We start from the raw sequence: 19,399 nt of genomic DNA, 5'->3' as shown, positions 1-19,399 counted from the left end.
GATTATAGGGGAGTTTGGTTCTTCTTCTCTTTGGAACTTGATCTTTAGCACTTGTGTTTTGCAAGAGCAGGGTATTTATTATACCTTGTGTCTTGGAGAACCTTGTCCCACGGCCTCAGTCAAGGGACTCTCCTCTAGAATTCCCATTCTTGCGGATTTAAGGAAGAGCCCAGTGTTGTTTTTAGCACAGTTGTTGTGTTCAGCAGTAATGAACAACTTTCCTGTCCATTCTGTGTCAGGAGGGCTGGGTGGCTTCCATGTGGGCATGAAAATGAAGGCTTTTAGTGCTGTGACATTGCACAAGAGCTGTAAACTACGCAGAGCTAAAGTTTAGCTCAGGCTGAGCCAACCTGACATTTGAACTTAATGTTTAACATGTTTTACTGTAGAAATAATATTATAGGAAGGCACCCCTCTGTTGAGAAGTTACTGTGGTAACAGGTATTGGTGATCCCACTTGTAATTGTAGCTAAATCTGCTTATATTTTGTATGGAAAACAGGTTTTTACCAAAAGTTTTCTGAAGGAGAATAATGTGAGTGATCTTCTAAATTTCAGCTTTTCCATCTCTTAAAATAATGAGTTTGAAATGCAAAAATTCAGTCTTGGATTGCCCTGCAGGATGTGAACACACTGGATCCTTTCAGAGTATTCCTGTTCTGAAATGTAGTTTGCTTGGGCCAGGTTAATAACTTCGTCAGTGGTTCAAGTGTTCATTATCACAGCCCTGTAGACACCCCTGCTGTCTTTGTCAGCTCATGCTTTCTCTTACTGGTTTTTATTTAATTTATTGTTTTTTGTAATTTAGGTTAAACATGGTTATACATTTAACAATAAAGAGTTGCCCTTGCACTCCCATACCCCTGCTCGAGGTGATATAATAACATTTTTCTTACTACCTCAATATTAATAATTAATTTAGTAAGTTATTAATTCATATATTAGTTTCAAATCTAATGTATAATTATACAATAGTGTTAATGAAAATCAAGAACATTATCCCAAGTGCTCTAAAAATGAAACAAAGAACTCTTCATCCCTGTGAATTCTGGTTTAAATAAACAAGATAGAGATATACAGCCCACAACAGAAATGAATCTGTATTCAGGATAGGAATATACCTAAATATTTTCTTTAAAAAGAGGTTTAGAGAGTACTGTTTAATGTCCCATCTTAGATACTTAAAAGTCTAAAAGCTTTGTTCAGAATGATCAAATGTGCTGTGTGATGATGCAATACAGATAATTCAGAGGCTGTTTAGCATTTAACAAAAGGCTGATCTTGCCAACTTTCCTCTTAGATTTGTTCTCTCCTCCATTTGATTGGCTGCGTTTCTTGCAGCCTACTGCTACTTTTCCATCTCCCTGATTCCGAAATTTATTTGCTCTCCCTGACCTTCCAGAATCAACATTTGAGAGCTGTGGAAGAGCAAGGTTGCCCTGCAGCTGCTGTGCAGTAGGGAGATACCCAGGTATGATCATCCTAGAACCACAGAATCATGGAATGGTTGGGTTGGAAGGGACCTCAGAGCTCATCTTGTTCCACCCTTTTCCACTATTCCAGGTTGCTCCAAACTCTGTCCAGGCTGGCTTTGGACACTGCCAGGGATCCAGGGGCAGCCAGAGCTGCTCTGGGCACCCTGTGCCAGGGCCTGCCCACCCTCCCAGGGAAGGATTTCTTCTCAATGACCCATCTAACCCTGCCCTTCTGTGGCAGTGGGAAGCCATTCCCCCTTGTTCTGTCACTCCAGGTCCTTGTCCAAAGTCTCTCTCATCTTCCTTGCAGGTTCCCTTCAGGTACTGGAAGGGGCAATTAGGTCACTCAAGAGCCTTCTCTTCTCTAGACGGAACAATCCCAGTTCTCTCAGCCTTTCACTTCTCTTACCACAAGCACTTTTTACCTTCTATTTTTTTCTAATGTTGCTTTTTAAAATCCCTTCTACAGACTCTGTTGCTGTGTTTTAAGCATATTCACATACTTTAGTCCACGTGGCTGTTTGGAAACAAACTACTCAAACTCATTTAGGTAGTAACTGGAAGTAGCACTTTTAAATCCCATTTCACATTTTATTGCAGTTTGTAAATTCATCAGTAATTGATCAGAAATATTCTTCAGGTATTCTGGATATGGTACAGTCAGGTACTTAGGGTACTTACTTTAGGCTTGTTCCCTTTTTAGTGCTAAAAAAATTAGATTTTTCTCCTCATAGTACTGCCCATCATCCAACTGTTTGAATGCTGGAGGTGAGAGTTTTCCTGTAGATCCTCCCTGTAGATCAGAGCTCGGGAAGGACCAGCTCACTTCCTGAGGTGTAGGGATCACTGATTTGACTTCTGTAAATCATACATATTTCTGCCTTTAGCAGCATTAGCTCCAATACATTTGTATAATTTATAAAGTTTTAATCCCAACATGTTTTACAGGTTGTACATAGTTGATTCTTATCACACAATGTTATCTTGAGTAAATACTTAATTTCTTTAATCTCCCCAGAAAGGCAAAGTGCTAATTTATGATGCAGTTGCATTCAGGTTGAATCTTAATTTCATGCGTGTATCACTTAACAGATGCTCTGGGGAGTAACGACTCCTATAATTAGGTTTGACATATGTTTTCATGCGAGGTGAAATAGTTTGCGTGCTTCTAGAATAAATATTGACTGCAGCCCGGATTTATAATCCCAGTAAACAATTGGACATGTGCTGGGAGTCCTCCACGCCGAGTGTAAGCTGTGGCTTTGGGAGCATGGACCCTTGTGATTCCAAAATATTGAGTCCTTCCTAATGGCCTTTTTTTGTTGTTGTTTTTGCTCCAAAAAAGGGCAAGATCAAAGTGCAGTCTGTTCTTTCCTGCCCTTCTAGATATACAAAACAGCTGCAAAGCACAATCAGCTATTGTAGTGATATGTGCCCCAGGTCTATAAATAGATGGAGAGCTGCAGGCTTGAGCTGTGCTGCTGCAGAGGCCAGGGGATTTTTGCTTGGGGTTACTAAACATTCCCTCGCTTGTTTGTGGTTTAGAACCATCATTTCCAAGGCTGCTATATTCCAATTGAATTGGAATTCAAAAGGATTTTGCCGTGGAAGCTGTATATGACTTCACCGTTTGCATTTTCTCCTTCCTTTTTTTTTTCTCTTCCCCAACACACAAGAATTTTGCAAGTTTCTAGAGGAAGCCAATTCAAACACAATAATTAATTAGCTCACCAAAAAAAAAAAGGCTGTGATGTATAGCTCTAGTGGGAAGTTCCCAGAGGCATGTATGGAGAGTGAGAATCGGAGCCATGTTTCATTGAATTGTGGTCTGGCCTCTCCTCCAGCCTGGAAATGTGGAGTGCAACACTTGGTAAGAGCTTTGTGTTCTCCTGAGCTGGGAGGTGGGTGGCTGTGTGAGTACGTTCTGCCTCCTGTGCAGAGGGATCAAATCTTCATGGCAGAGCTGTTCCCAGATTTTTTTTAAATTCAATATGCTGCGTATTTTTTATTCATTATGTTAAATCGGAAGGGCTGTTGAGAGTGTGCAAGCTAAGGACTTGTTAGATGATGAGAGAAAAATTAGTGTATTTGGCAAAAGTGAGGTGTTGGACATAATTTGGGTTTTGAGTATCTGCTGGCAGAGGTGAAGCAGACTTTAAACTGCTCATCTCCTTTCCAAGCTCTCTCTTCCTGGAAAAGCTATTGATTCCCATTGCATTTCAACAACATTAGCACCTCACAGTATCAGTTCTGCTGTCCTGCTTTAAATTTAAATGAGAGGGAGGGATAAAAATAACTCCTTTGGCATTTCACATGGGTACTTCTCAGCTGTAACCTTCATGCTTTGAGTCAGGTGAACCAGTTCACCTCTTGGGTCTTTCTCCTTTCAACAACAGGACCGAAAATTGAATTTATCACTGTGAATCAGGAGGTCTTGCCCCACACAGGTATCTCTTTGATGGTGCATAAACACAATCTCAGTATATGTGGTCAGTATTTTCCAAGGCCATGTGAGGTTACCGTGGAAATTCCTCAGAACAGAGTGCGAATTTCTGATTTCTAACCTACTTGTTGTTTCTGAAGAAATAGTAATAAGAATGTTGAAGGAAAAATGTTGAAATCTCAACTGAAAAAGATAGGAATTCATATTTACCTGAATTCAAAAAATTCACCTAATACGCCCTTTCTGTGTGAAAATTAGGGCATGAAGTGGAATTTCAAAGACAAATATGACAAAAACTTGGACAGCTTCTTCCTGCCTATGTGTTCTGGTGCATCAGTGACAATGTAAACCAGACAGGCACACAGCAGATCTTTGAGACAAAGCTTTACCTGTAGTTTTCCATGTGGCAGCCATTTGATTTCCATTTGGTTTGGTTCAACAGCACAATACAGGTTGTTGAGGGACCTCTGAAGGTGTCTTGTCCAAACTTGGGCTCAAAAGAGGTTTAGAACTGGGTTTTAGGCATCTCTCGCACTGTAACTTGTCCTCATCATATCTTATCCTGTTGCTGTGCTCCTCTGTGGAGAGCCTGGCTCTTCTCCTGCCTTCTTCCTCTCAAAACTCCCAAAGCCCAGCACTGTCCTCACACATCGGGTGCTTCAGCCACCTGATCATCGTGATGGTCCTCTGTGGTGTCACCCCACTGCATCAGCTGCATCTCTGGGGAGCCCAAAACTGGAGATGGTTTTCCAAGTGTAGTTTTGAGTGCTCATTGGCATGCTCTCAGTGCTGAGGTCTCTCTGACGAGCAGCCTGGTCTGTTGTTCTGTTGACTGCTCCCAGTTTGTTCTCGTGTCCTGACCCCTCCCAGTTTGGTATTGGCTGTGAACTCAGTGGTGACATAAAGTTGTCATCTTACTCAGACTGAGATTTGCAAACGGAGGAGCTCTCACTCTGCATGGCAAGGAACAAACCTGTGTGCAGCACCTGGTGGCAAAAACTCCATCTGAGAGACCCCAGGTACTTCATCAGCTTCAAGCAAACAGACCTTTGTAAAGCACAGCAGAACGAGGAGGGTGAAGTGCCAAACCTTGCTCTCAAACCTTGCTTTCAGGCTGAGACAGCCACAAGGAGACAGCTGAGAGCCACCCGTTTCTCCACAACCACTGAGGCTCATTTGTGCAGGGGCAAACAGAGTGGGAGAGGCTGGGAGAGAAAATCAGCCTCCTTCCTGCAGATTGCACTGAGGATTTTAGCTGCTTTGGGAGGACTTGGGCTGTTCCTTAATATAGATTTTGGTTTATCCCCTCTTTTTCAGGAAAAACACTTCAAAATGTAATTACAGGATGGGCTCCATCTCTTCTCATTAGAATGAAACAGAAGGAATAAAGACATGCAGATATGGAGATGTGCAGATGATCCATCTGGTCACGCACAAAAGTAGAGCAAGGGAGGGGAAGGAGCATCTTTTGTTTTCATTTCCAGCCAGGGGGTTCCTGTCTGAGGCCCAGCTGCAGGCACAGCAGGGATGTGTGTTCATCAGCTGGGCACATCCATGGGTGCCTGAGGAGATACCAGCCATCGAGAAGGTGCAGGAGCAGCACAGGCTTCACACCAAGATCAGGTTCAGGCTTCAGTGAGCACAGCTAGTTTTTTGGGGGTTTTTTTAATTATCTTTTTTACCCCCAGGCTTCTGTGCTTGCTGGTTTGCCTGGGAAAGAAAATGCAGCTTCCCTGGATATGTGCATGATCCAGGTCCAGAGGAAAAGACAAATGCTTTGCTTGTGCTGTGGTGCTAATGGGAGAGCAGACTTCAAATAATCAGTTTTCCTCTAAAGTAAACAATTTTTATGCTTCTGACAGAAAAGATGAAAAGCACACCTCCCTTTAAAACCAGAGCTTGCTCCTTAGCATTGTGGCAGCTTTATAAACAAGAAAAGAAAATTAAAACTACTGTATAGGCTTTTTATGAGAAGTTCTTTCTAGGAAATACTGTACTAATTCCACATTCTGTATATTCTCTGTATTCTGTGAAGAGGGCACCCAGCTGTTGTGTGGTACCTTGGGTAGATGGCTGTGACCTCGTGGAGCCCTCCAGTAACCATTAGAAAAGTATTTCCTTTCTCAGTTTTAAGTTTATACAGTTCCATTATAGTTTCCCAAGCAAAGTCTTGCATGAAATTCCAGTGGCACAGATCAATGAAAAATTAAAATGTTCTTTCTTGGACTAGGCAGCTAACTGGAAGAAAGACATTGAATTATGGGTTTAGCACAAAAAAATTTGGTTTAGCTTGGATTTTGTGCTCTGCAGGAAGATAGTGCTCTTCATTTTGGAGCTTCATTTTCCTAAGAGCCATGAATAGAGGTTTCCAGCCTAGGGAAGTGTCCCAAGTGGAACAAACCCCATTGTATTAGCAATGTGTACTTCCATTGTGTGTATCATAATATACTTATCATTCTGATTTTCCTAGTGTTTCTGAGATATCATATGATGATGCTTTTTAAGGGAGAAAAATCTCTTGCTTATGATACCCACAGCACTAACATGTCTTTCTTTATATTAAAAATTATTTTTACAGCATATTTCTTTACTTAATGAGAAGAGTTAAAATTAAACAAGTTTGTTAATAAAGCTTTTTAGATTTAATAACTTGGGAGGGTACTTTTTATTTTGACATCAAATTAATCTATGTATTGGTGGTTAAGGGAGGAGAGTGTGTAAGAGCAACAGGACAAGTGAAATGAAGTCAGAAATCCACTCAGGAGGGCAAAATGTCCATGAAGAGCAGAGATCTCACAGTTCACAAAAGTGATGTGAAAACTTAGACTGGATTTGTGTGACTGAAATTTTGATGTTGGTGACAGGGAAGGGATGTACTGACCAAGCTGTGAGCTCACCTGTAAGTCATGCACTCTGTTTAAAACCATTCTGCGATATCAGTGTCTTTAATTTCAGTCTCCTTGAGGGAAGACATTGCAAATCAAATGCTGGTGATTTTAGCACTGTAATTTTTTTCTGCTTTTTTCCTTTGCACCTCTGAGGTGTGCAGCTGCCTTGCTGTACTCCAGATAAGCTGTTGCTTCTACACCAGCAAGAGCTTATACTGGTTATCTCAGGGTCACGCTGAAAAATGTCAAAAGTTGGTTATTAAATCCTCCCTTTACATAAAATAGTTTACACAAGTGTGAGGGTAACAAAAAGTATATTCTGTTTCTCATTCAAACAAGTTGTCTCAAATACTTTTGAAAAAAAAAGAATTGCTTGTTATCAGATAAAAAAATCCCACACTTTTAAGATGAGTAAGCTAAAACCACTGTGATTCATCATGTTTCTGAGAAACCTTGATCCCTAACCTCAGGGAAAAAGTAATCCCACAAAATACTTCATTCTTCATTGAGGAATTTTGTTTTTGAATGCTTAAATCTTCAAATAAGCCATGAAAGACTTCATTAGGCAAGTGATGCCGTGGAAGTACAAAGGAATTGGGCCATGGAGTTGTCTCTTCCAATTCTAGCAGAGTTGTGGCAGCAAATGGCAGCACTATCAGAGAAGCAGATACAGAGGTTAGGGAAATATTTAGACTTTGCTGGATTTCTTTCAGTTTTGCTAAGTATAGCCAAGAGCCTTTTTTTTTTTTAAGGTTTGATGTGGAAGGGGGTATTTCCTTTGTTTCTGTGCTTTCATTTGACTTTCAGTCTTTAGGTTGTTTTTTAAGGCTTTTTTTTTTTGCCTAAAGGCTGCAAAGAAATAGGTTGTTTTCACCACAATCTTCTGGAGACCTGTAATCTTTACTTTCCCCAGTGTCTTTTATACCTCAAAGTGATTAAGAATAACTCCACATCTAAATGAGAAGGGATGTAAGTGACACAGGGACAGCACAAAGCCCCAAAAATCAAGTTGGGGGGACTCATCCGTGATTTCCACGGATCCCATAAATCCTGTTTATAACCCTTGCAGGGCTGCTCTCTTGCTGAGTGCTGTAACCCCCTTTGCAGAGTCTGGAAAGAGAGACCAGACCTCCGTGATGATCTCATGGTTTAATACTCAGCTTGATGATCTTCCAGGTGGAGGGTGATGCAGGAATTTGCTTGGATCAAAGTAAGTTTGCATACCAGAAACTTTCTGTCAGTAAACTTGGTATCATTTAACCATAGAGAAAGCTTTCCTAAGAATAACTTTTTCCCCATTTCTTTCCAAGACATGCAGTATTTGGCATATCACGAAACTACTGTCTCTTACGTGAGTTTATCAACAGATTATGCAGGGTGGTTCTCTATCTCGCATGCAAGCACACAGAAACATTATTTGTATTGTGTTTCTGTAAAGAGGAGATGCCTCTTCCTAAGGGCTGGGAGATGGCTGAGTCAATTCTCCAGTAAGATTAACTGGAGGAGATAGTGGGTCACTGTCTTTGGGTTTGGTTTTTTGAGAGGAGATGAGTTTCTGCAGGGAACTATCTATTTATACCAGCTCAGAGCCCACTGATTTTTCACCCCTGTTGTTTTTTGCATTCCAGACACATTCCTGCACTCCCCAGTAATAACTTTTAGCCCGAGGGTTTGAAATGTAATCAGCTAGTTATTAGCACAAAGTCTGAGAATGTTTTTGCAAAGGATGAAGAAATCAAATCTGGGCCATGAGCTGACGGAGGAGCTGGTTGTTGGGGGCTTGCTCTGGTATGAAGTAGGCTGCCAAGACTGGTCCAAATGCAGAGAATAATAATAGATGATTTATACAATATTCAAACCTTGGAGAAACAAAATTGATGATTTTACCCATGTCTGGTTTATGCCACTTGAAAGACTTCTACTTGCTTGTCAGGCGGTGCTGGCATCTCCTTTGCTCTTAAAAACTGGTTTGAGTATCAGCACTGGGCAAAGACCTGCTGCTGGGAGTATGGGGGTGAACTCATTTCAAAAGAGCCAATGGAACATTTCAATAAATGTGCATTTGGAGAATGTTTCTTTAACTGCATGTTATTTAATGTCATTTCCACTGGATAGATTTAGTGACACGATGTAATGATGATCAAACAAATCTGTTGGGTAGCAAGTGACAAATCTCCGTATCTGTTTCATCGGGTGTTCATTTGGATACATGAAAGAATTCATTACCTATGTCATGTACTTTATGGGCATGAATCATGGTATAATCCATCATTCTATTATTTGGTGAAGTATGTGTTGCTAAACTGGACAGTGATCCAGCATTTGAAGTGAGTGCACAGGACCACAGGTTTACCTGTGGTCACCACACATGGTTTAAGGTTTGGCACGAGATACCTGTGTTAGCTCTGATGACTCCTGACCCAGGTATTTGGCTCCTCTATGCTGGGAGCTTTGAGGGATGAGCTGAAAACCCTCAACAGCTACTTGTCTACTTGTGTGACAGAGAATTTGTTTTCTGTCCTTGCAGGTTTGGGGGGGGGGCGGGGGGGGTGTCATCACCCTTTTTGCCCATCTTGTTCTTTTCCAGAAATAAGAGATGCAGTGAACTCCATTGGACAGTGATACAATGGGAGAGAGCAGTAGAAAATGTCCTAGAAGATCAAGACCAGGTTGGAACTGGTGTAGTGGAAGGTGTCCCTGCTCATGGCAGGAGGCTACTGGAACTAGATGGTTTCTAATGTGCCTTCCAACCAAAAGCATTCCACAATTCTATGATTCTTTCTTGTGGTGCTTTCTTGAGTCCTCAGAGTATGGGTGCTTTGGCACACTTAGCAGCTGGAGCCTGAGGATCACAAGCTGGGAACCACTGGAAGGTGAATCAGCTGTTGGACAGGACTCTTCCAGTAAAGAGCTGGCCATGTCTTTCTCATCACCCTGCCAAGCCAAGAGCACAGTGTCCTTTTCACAGGGTGACAGGTGCTGTCTTGCAGCCAGCCATCGCAGCAGCCCCATGGCCTTGAGGGCCTGCTCCATGTGTAGCAACACGTGATCCATCTCTAGGATGGGTTTAGTGCCATCTGGGTGAAGGAGATCCATGTTGTGGATCCAACCTGAGTCTGAAACTATGGCTGCCATGCAGAGAGGAAGGGGCGGTTCAAATGTGTGCTGTCAGGACTGGAGGTTGCCTCAGTGTTGTACATTGAGGAAATGGAAGGAATTTTAGAAACATTTTGACTGTGTGAATAAACATAGTTCTGGTGATATTTCCTTTTTAACCTTGTTTTTGGACTTTCAAATGTTTTTTATTTTGGGGAGGGATTGTTTGTTTATGTATTTTATGTAAGGAGGGGAATAAACTGCAAAGCTGATCCTCTGCTTGGGGGAGTCACAACACTTAGTAGCTGTTCTGAAAAGAGCAGTGGCTCTGAAATTAATCTTATTTTGAGCTAGAAACAGTGCAAATACTCAGTTTGCTGAAGCTTGCCAGTTAAAATATAGCTGCATAGTGATACATACTTAGGTGGTGGCTGCTCTTGGAAGTTTCTTCTTCACCACCTCACCAGTGTTTATACCACTGTGAGATATTGTTATTCTGAAGTGCCTCCTGCAGCAGTTTTATTTGCATTAGCTTTATTTTTCAGTACTGAATTAGTAACCATTTAAAACTGTCAACCACATGTAAACAAGCGGTGCGTAAGTTATGAATAACAACTTACCTGGAATTACAACTGCCTGTTTGGATTGCACAAGGCCGGGCGCTGGGGGAGTTGTGAAATGACTGAATTCACTACTGCAACATCATTTCTGTTTGTCTGGGTGCTTGCAGCCAATTTGAATAAATACCCTGGTGCTTGCATGATTCCCGCAGCCAGCAGTCCTGGGGGGGTGAGCTGGCTTCCCAAGTGTGCTTGGGATATGCTTGCTTGGCTCCAGCCCGTGTGATGGGCAACATTTTTTGCAGGCTCTGTCAAAGCTGTGCTTGCTCACTGTGTAACTCGTCAGTTCTGACCAAAGAGCTTGGATGGGGGGAAAAAATACCATTATTAACCAATTTAATAATAAAATGCATTTAATGAGCATTTGATCTAAGTGTTAACTCTTCAAACTGTGCTGGTAGGCTCTGATGGCAGGTGGAAAAATGACTGTCAAATTGTGGAATGGTTTGGGTCGGAAGGGACCTTAAAGCTCATCTTGTTCCCCAAATATGCCATGGCCAGGGACACCTTCCACCATCCCAGGTTGCTCCAAGCCCTGTCCAACCTGGTCTTGGAGTCTTCCAGGGATCCAGGGGCAGCCAGAGCTGCTCTGGGCACCCTGTGCCAAGGCCTGCCCACCCTCACAGGGAAGAATTTCTTCTCAATGACCCATCTAATCCTGTGACATAATTCTGTGACAGTGGGAAGCCATTCCCCCTTGTCCTGTCACCGCAGGCCTTTGTCCAGAGTCTCTCTCATCTTCCTTGCAGGTTCCCTTCAGGTCCTGGAAGGCCACAGTTACATCACCTCAAAGGTTCTCTTCTCCAGGCAGAACAATCCCAATTACCTCTGGCTTTCTTCAAAGCAGAGTGGCTCCATCCCTCTGATCACCTTGGTGACCTCCTCTGGACTCACTCCCACAGGATGGGAGCCCCAGATGATCTTTTTCTTTACTTTGAACACTGAGACGATGACATATACAACTTTAAAAAAACCCTGTATTTTTTATGCAGGAATTGTCTAAGATATGCAGATTTACTTCTTTTAATTTGATCCCTTACGGGCAAATCTTTTATGTTCTCTGAGTATGACTTAAGGCTAATCAAGCTAATGAATTGTTGTTCAAGGTAACAGCATGGAATGTACTTGTGTTCCCCATGCAGAGCCCACCAGCTTTGCACATGGATTTTAACTGATTTGGGTTTTACTTCCCTGTGAATCCCTGTAGCATGAGGGCACTGCCAGCCTGTGGGATTGCCGTGGTCCAGATGAAACGCTGATTTAGCATGTCACATCCAGCTACCTGCATTATGCAAGAGGGAAAGAATTTGCCTGATTGTAGTCCTGTCAACACAAAGAGATTGCAGCACTATAACAAAACAGGCTTCTAAAGTCTTGTTTAAATTGAGTCTGGATTCTATTAAAAAGTGTTAGTCCAGAGAGCCACAATAGCTCACTCAGTTACCATGGGCCGAGCAGGCTCCAGTTGCATCAGACTATTGTTTTTTATTGGAATCCTCTCTTCCATCCTGCGTATTTGTTATTCATCAATTCTGAAATATCAATCAAAAAGATAGGTGGCATCCTCTAGTCCCAAGTGGAATTTTCCTGGGTGGGATTTCTAATAAGCTTCTAACTGCTTTCACTCTGGCCTCACCTTTTTGGTTTAAAATGAATAAATTCCTGTTCTTGAGAGCCTGGAGCTAAGAAAACTTGTACCTGGAGCCTCTCTTTGACTTCGTTTTAACTCTGCCTGTGTGTAGCAGAGGCTGGTGCAGCCATCCATGGTGCCTGAGGTGTGCCAGCTACTGTGTGGGAAGAAAATGTAATATATATGGTGTGTTTCTGGGATGTTTGTGGCTTTGTATAATTGTCCTGTCTAGAGCAGTGGAATTTTTGTTGAGAAATCCTTATCTGTCCATTGATCTCTGGTTTATAACGCTGCTGTTTAAATAGAGTGTTTGAAGTCCTTGCCTTGGAGAGATCTCCTGTGCCGTTTTCAGATTGCTCGTTTCCCTCCCACAGTAGTTTTACGTTGGAAATGCCTTTTTGTTTATAATCAGAGGAAGTTTTGGAAGTATATTCTGCATATCCCAAAGGATTGCTGCACTCTTTGAGCGATGGAATGTCAGAACTTCCCACGTGTGCAAATTCACCAGGGAAACAGACAGATCCTGCCCAAAAGCTTGGATTGAAGGGGCTATATGGGAAGCTATTCCCAAAGGCTTCCTCTGTCATCCTGCTGACTTCCATGCTGTTGTCATGCAGCAGGAATTTCATGTATGGACAGGGATGTATGTAATGGATTTGTGTTACAGAGGAGCTCCAGGGGCTGATCTGTGGTCCTGTGTTTGATATTGTGGAGGTGTTGGGGTTGGTTATGGCCTTGGCCGTCTGGTTTTGGACTCTGAGGTACCTTCCTGTCAAGTATGAGGGGGGAGAAAAAACTCCAAACCCACATTTGCATCCTGAACAAGAAACTGGAAGAAAAAGACTCTCTGTAATGTCTTCAAAAGATTTTACAGTGTTGTGACCTTATAATTTTCCTTGAAGAACAGAGTCCTGAGCCTGCCAAAACAGGCACGTGGTATGTCTAAAGTGTATTTACATCTGCTTTACATCACTGCAGCCACACCCACAGGCTGGACCTCTCCATCCCACAGCTCCCAGTTTGCAGTGGGTGCAGCGAGGAGCTGGCAGTGCTGGAGAGTGGCTGCACTGGGGCTGAGGCTCTTGGTCTCCATCCCTGCTGCTCCTTGGTTCTGCTCTTCCACCTCTGCAGTTTCCTCAGCACTGGCATCTCATTCCCAATCCAGCAGTGAAGCAAATGATGAATTCTAAGTGGGCTGTATTCTTTATTAGGTTCAATTTCTAATTCATTATTATTTATATTTTCAGAAAAGGTATTCTGTGGGAGGAATATCATAATTTTTGAAGTGTTTGGAACCCCCTGCAAGTGCCATGCCCTCCTGTGCTTGGGTCAGTTGTGCTTTGGCACTTGCATTGTTCAAACATTTCAGTTTCTCTTATCATGCTTATTCTTTTCCAGGTGTTAAAATTAACACAGAGGGCAAAGGGACTGTCAATAAATGTGAAAAATAATGTCAATAAAATAATATCAGATGCCTTTTCAGGCGTGGGATTGCATCATGGAATTTGTTTTCGTGAGCAAGACTGCAGGAGAGTTTACAGGAGGGTTGAGCAGTGTCAATAAAAGCCAGACAGTATCTTTACCAGTTAATCTCCGCTATCCTAGAGCTGGAATTAGGGCCTCTTTTTAGCTTTAAATGTAGGAACATCGTATATCTCCTAGGTTTTGTGAGGAACCCTTAGGATAGAGAGAATCTCTTCTTTGCAGCATGTTAGTAAATTTGCTGGACTTCAAGCTTCCCTTGCAGAGCACGCTGTTGCCCCTGGCAAAACTGCAAAGTCCCAGGCTTACCTTTCCTTAAACCTGCTTTTCTCTGCTATTAAGGTGACAAGCTGTAAGCTGTACTGAGGTGAAAAAATGAATTAAAAACCCAGAGTCATTGAAGAGAATGGGCTCATCTGCTGTTTGCTCCCAGGCTGTGGTCAGAGGCACTTGGGCACCAGCAGAGCTGGTAGAGCTGAACGTAAATAAGGGCAGGGATAAAGCCCAGGGTAGGGATCAGTCTCACTCTTCAGCCTGTCTTTCATCTGTCAGGAGAGTTTAAAAAAAAAAAAAAATATATATATATATATATATCTATATATATATATTCCTGTGCCAGCAGTGGCAGCTGGACAAGTGTGTTTGAGCTGCATGTCTGTGCTGGGTTTTCTCAGGCCTTTTTCTCCTGTGTTTTTACTTTGGCTGGGTTATTTTATCTTACCCAGGTGAAGAGAAGAAGATAAAAAGAGACTGAAGAGGGATGGACCACCAGCCTGCAACTTCCTTTCTGCAGCTTAGCTATAAATGTAAATTGTGGGTTTGGGTCCGGGGTTCCCCACTTAAAACTGGCAGATGTTGAATACCAAAATTACACATGTGTTGTTGATCAGCATTTTCCAAACCCACTGTTGTCTGTTAGATGATCAAAAGATCAAAAATAAGTATTTTGCTAAACAAAGGAGGCATAAGGAAAACAGCAGTTTTCCATAACACAGAAGATGCCTCTGGTTTCTCTGGCTCTTTGCAGCTCTTCCCTGGAGATTATGACGATAGGTTTGGGGTTTTAGTTTTTTTGAATTTCTTTTGTCTTTCCAGTCTATAAAGTTCTGTTTCTTATTATCATTGTTTCTGCTTTCCAGAGACCTAAGATAGCAAGTTGGCTCAGAAATTCTCTTTCTCATTTTAGCCACAGGAAATGTTGCTCCATACATTCCAAGTGCTTTTCCAGGTAGGCTTGTTTGGAATCCAGGTGTTTTGGGTTATGTGCTTTTGTTTGCACTGAGCTGGAAGTGGTTTCTGTGGGTTAGAGTGTGGGACTTGTTTAATTGCTTTGCAGGTTGGGGAAAATAAATTTAATTTTTTATAGGGTCATCCTGTGTGCTTTTGTGCAGTCCTGCAGTGTGAGTGACACAAAGCCTGTTGGTATAAAAGATGGTGGTGGAATTCTGGCTTCCAGCTTTATCGCTGAAAGATCTGGAGATAAAAAGCTGGAATTCATGTGTAATTCTGAGAAGTATTTTTAGGGCTTTAAAATTTAAAAAAAAAAACCAAAAACAAAACAACTTTTTTTCATGTCATTCTGCACAGCCTTCATTAGAGCAGTTGGATGCATTGTGTTTGCCTTTACTGGTACTTCCCTGTTTTTCAAGAATGGCTAGGATGATGTGGGGGTCTTCAGGGTGTATTTGATGATATTGAAGTGTTCAGTGAGCTGCTGTGTGTGATGTTACACACACCCCATACACTGTGCAGAAGGAGTAGAAATTGGTAAGCATTTTATGGGGTTATAAGAATTAACAGAAAAGTCTTCATTAATTGTGTGTGAAGAAATCTGCTGGCTTTGACTGGCAGGGCTCAGGTTGCCAATCTTTTCTCGGAAGAAATTTTCCCTGTTTCCCAAAGTAAACCTCCCTGGCACAGCTTGAGGCCATTCTCCTTATCCTGTCCCTTGTTCCCTGGAGGCAGAGCCTGGCCCCCACCTGGCTGCACCCTCCTGTCATGGAGTTGTAGAGAGTGAGAAGGTCCTCCCGAGCCTCCTTTTCTGCAGGCTAAGCAACCTCAGCTGGGGGTAGATAAATGTGCATTTGCCGTGTGATCGTGGAAACATTTGACTCCTCTCTGCAAAAAAACCTGCTTAATTTATCTGGGAAAGTGGTGAAAAAGATGAAGGTGTAGAAAAGTAAAAATGAGACAACTGCAGGTTTGTGGTGAGAAGGAAGCAAAAGCAGCTTCCCTTGGGTACCTGGGCTGGAAGCTCTGACAGCTTTGCAGGTAAAGATACACTGTTCAGTACTGCTTCCTTTCTCTCTGAGCTTTCCTGAGGAGTGAGGGAGCCCAGCCTGGTTTGGGTGCTGTGCCTTGTGGTGCTGAAGCACAGCTGCTGGTAGTTCCATCAGGAAATCAGATAAACCTCATTTGGCACAGCCCATCGGGCACAGCTGGCAGCCAGGATTGGGCAGTTGTTTTCTTGGGGCATCTTGTAAACTGGCTGGAAAAGCTGTTGCTCTTGTATTACACATCAGCTTAGTAACTGCATCCTGGGCATGATGTTGTGGAGGGAACATGCAAAGTTTGGCCGTGGAAGCTTTGCCCTGTCCTCTGTTCAGTTGGATCACCTGCCCTTCAGAGAGGAACCTTTTGTGAGCACTGGGAGTGGCCTCTTAGCACAGTCTGGGGCACTGCACAGTCCCACAAGTTCTGGGCTGCTGCAGAGGTTCAAGCAGAAATTGATAAATTTTATTATTATTACTGTTTTCCCCTGTTGTTGACACGCTCCAGCTTTCTCTCCAGAAAGCCTAATTACGATGTAGTTGCTTCCTTGAAATTAAAAATGCACCTACAGGCCTTTACCTGTGGGTATTTCTAAAAGCCAAAAGCTTACAGTTGACCTTCATTGTCTCCAGTCTCAGAGCTGTGACAGTTCTGTTGACTGAAAGGTGTTTTGCTGGGATATCAGAGGCCCAGGCTTGTATTGACCAGATGTTGGTGCCCAGGTAAGGACATTCCTCTGAGCTTTTGCTTCTCTCTTGATTTCTGCCTACACGAGTAGATAATGATGAAATTATTTGCAGCTTCAAGGGGGAAGACTTTCTGAAGTTATTTAAGAAGTGCAACAATCTTTTGATAAATAAAGGTTGCAGAACATGGAAAAAAAGGGTTTTTATATAAATAATGACCCCTAGTTACATCTATAGTTCCACACACCTTGGCATTACTTTCACCTTGGGTGCTGGGTGCCACTTTGAAGATGTCTCAGTTGATCTGTATTGTGTATTTTGCACCTTCCAGTGCCTAAAGGGCTTCATGAGCGCTGGAGAGGGACTTTGGTGTAGGGTCTGTTGTGACAAGACAACAGGGTTTTTTCTTGTGGTGTAAAATCCCAGTTCCCAATTCAGTAGATGAGAGTGTTGTGCTGAGAGGAAGGAAGACGTTTGTGTGAACTCCCTGTGCAAAGTGTCTCTAATAAAGTGAGAAAACAGTCCTCATAAATACAGATTTGGCAACTGTTGAACTTTAAGAATGAGGGAGAACATTTGCTGCTGAAAATCATCTTTAGATTCAGCATCAGCTTGGACCCAAAGGATACTAAAGCTCCTGGACTGGTGGTATGTGCTATATTTTTTCTTGCATGGTTATTAGGTGAGTGCCTGAAAAATCATTTGAGCTTTAACAAGGAAAAAAAAAAAGAAACCAACCAACACAGAAAAGTGAGATTCCAAAAAAAAGACTGCAATTAGAAGTAAATGCATTGGTGGGATTTTCTTAGTTATTATTTGCCAGTCATGTTACATTCCAGAAATCACAGTTAATAATTTATTTTACAGAGGAAGTCAGTCTAATGAAATTGTGTAGCAGCACCTTTTATTGTGTGAGGAAACCTCACCATAGGTCTGTGTTTCCTTTCCCTAGAGTAGCAGTGCCTGAATATCAGTATTTTCACTCCCAGGTTTTTGGTAAAGTGCAAAAATGTCTTTAAAAGGTGTGGAGAAAACTTCTTATTGTCTTTCTAAAAAGAGAAAGCAAAAAGCTGATGGACTGCAGAGAAGCACAACCCAGAAATGAGTTACCCATCAGTTCAGAAAGGAGCTCAAACCAGTCCTGAGATTATGATTGAATGGTTAAAGCGTGGAGACTGCAAGGGAAATGATGGAAAGTTAAACAGTGAAAGAGAAGCATTAATATAAAGCTACTTGGTAAAAGGGGTTATAATCAATACAATTTGGATTTTGTTACATCAGTATAAGGAGTATTGCTGTGTCCTAGCACAGAGGGCTGTGTACTGGCAAGCACTTAATCAGAAAAGGATGCTTACCTGTTAAACTGCACATACTGCAATTAAAAAGGTGAAGTGATCCATGGAGGGAGGAACGGGGATATATAAGAAAAATGGGATTATATTTTGATTAAACGAGTCAGTAAGGCCATGACTGAAATATTGCCATTGTTTTTTGGTGTCTCTTCAAATCAGTGCTGAAAAGGGTTTCAAAAGAATTTGAATTTCCTTACATAGAGATGTGAGAAGTATAAAAATGTTTGCTTGAGAGAAAGAATTTTTCCTGTCTGCTATCAATAGAGGGGTAAAAAGTTTCAGTTCCAGATAGGTGAAGCATCAAAAATTGAAACTTGTCAAAGAATTCCTTATCAGTATCTGTGTTAATCCCTCATCTCCTGTAGGAAAAGATGTCCTGTCCTTAACAGATGCATGGAGGGACATCCTCTCCTAATGTAAAAATTGGATTAGGTTGGAATAACAGCAACTTATGACCTGAAGTTGTGAGGATAAGTGAGCTGAAAGGAAGGAATAAATGACTGAATTAAGGACTTGAAGGGTCAGAACATCTTTCCTCTCCCTTTCCCTATTCCTGCCCAGCAAGGAACTTCCCACAAATTACCTGAGATGGTTTTCCTCTGCAGGCACAGCTGGAGATGGGGGGGTCACTCCAGGGGCTCATCTGGCTGTCCCTGGGGATGGGCAGCAGGGAGCTCCAGCCTCTCCCTGTGCTCCTGAATTTCCCTTTGCTCTGCAGCCACTGGCTTTTCTCACGCCACTGGAACCTGGGGGAAGCCTGGGATGTTTATACACAGCCTTATTTATAATAACTCTTGTTTATTTTTGTGCATACAGAAAATAATTTGTGTATGAGCACATGGGTATGATTTTTTTGTTGTTATTAGGAGTGGTTTTTAGTGGTTGGGGTGGTTTTGTATTTTTATAAGCTCGGAGAAATGCCACAGATCAAAGAAAGGCAATCTGAAGAAAGGAGCCAAAGACAGAAACTCACTAATCCTTCTAAAATTCCACAGTAGTTCTATGAAGATCTCATCTGTTATTATTTTGTCAAAAATACCCTTTACAAACACTGCCATGTCAGTATTCAAAGTAGATGAATTCAAGCACTGAGCGTTTTGGCTCAGTGTGCAGGAGCTGTTACTCTTTATAATGCTTACAGAATTTCAGACCTTGAAGACCAGTGAAGGGAATGGTTTGTGTTCCTCAGAGAAACATGAGAGAGCTCGTTTTTTTCCCAGGGCAGAAAATACTGCTGTGTTAAGTTGGTTTATTGGGGTTGTTGTAGCCTGTTCCCTGTCTTTGCTTCCAAGAGCCACCTCTGGAAAAAGCAGAACTGCAGGTTAAAGCTTGCCAGAGGACAGATTTGCTATCAGGCACTTGGAGGTTGTGCTTCAGCATTTATTTTGGATAAATATCGGGGAAGGAAGCGAGTACAAGATTGATCTTGGCCTTTATAAATAGCACTGCAAGCACCT

At 42.2% G+C, this 19,399-nt stretch overlaps 1 protein-coding gene across 3 annotated transcripts in view; it reads left to right on the top strand.

Moving 5' to 3' along the window:
- ADCY9 (adenylate cyclase 9) overlaps positions 1 to 19,399 on the top strand; it is a 93,261-nt gene that overhangs the window by 23,460 nt on the left and 50,402 nt on the right. The gene's annotated exons all lie outside the window — the stretch shown is intronic.

The sequence above is a fragment of the Coloeus monedula genome (genome assembly GCF_965178545.1).
Source record: "Coloeus monedula genome assembly, chromosome: 16".
Lineage (NCBI taxonomy): Eukaryota > Metazoa > Chordata > Aves > Passeriformes > Corvidae > Coloeus > Coloeus monedula.
Note: the sequence above shows the minus strand (reverse complement) of the source record. Positions and strands in the feature narration are given on the sequence as shown.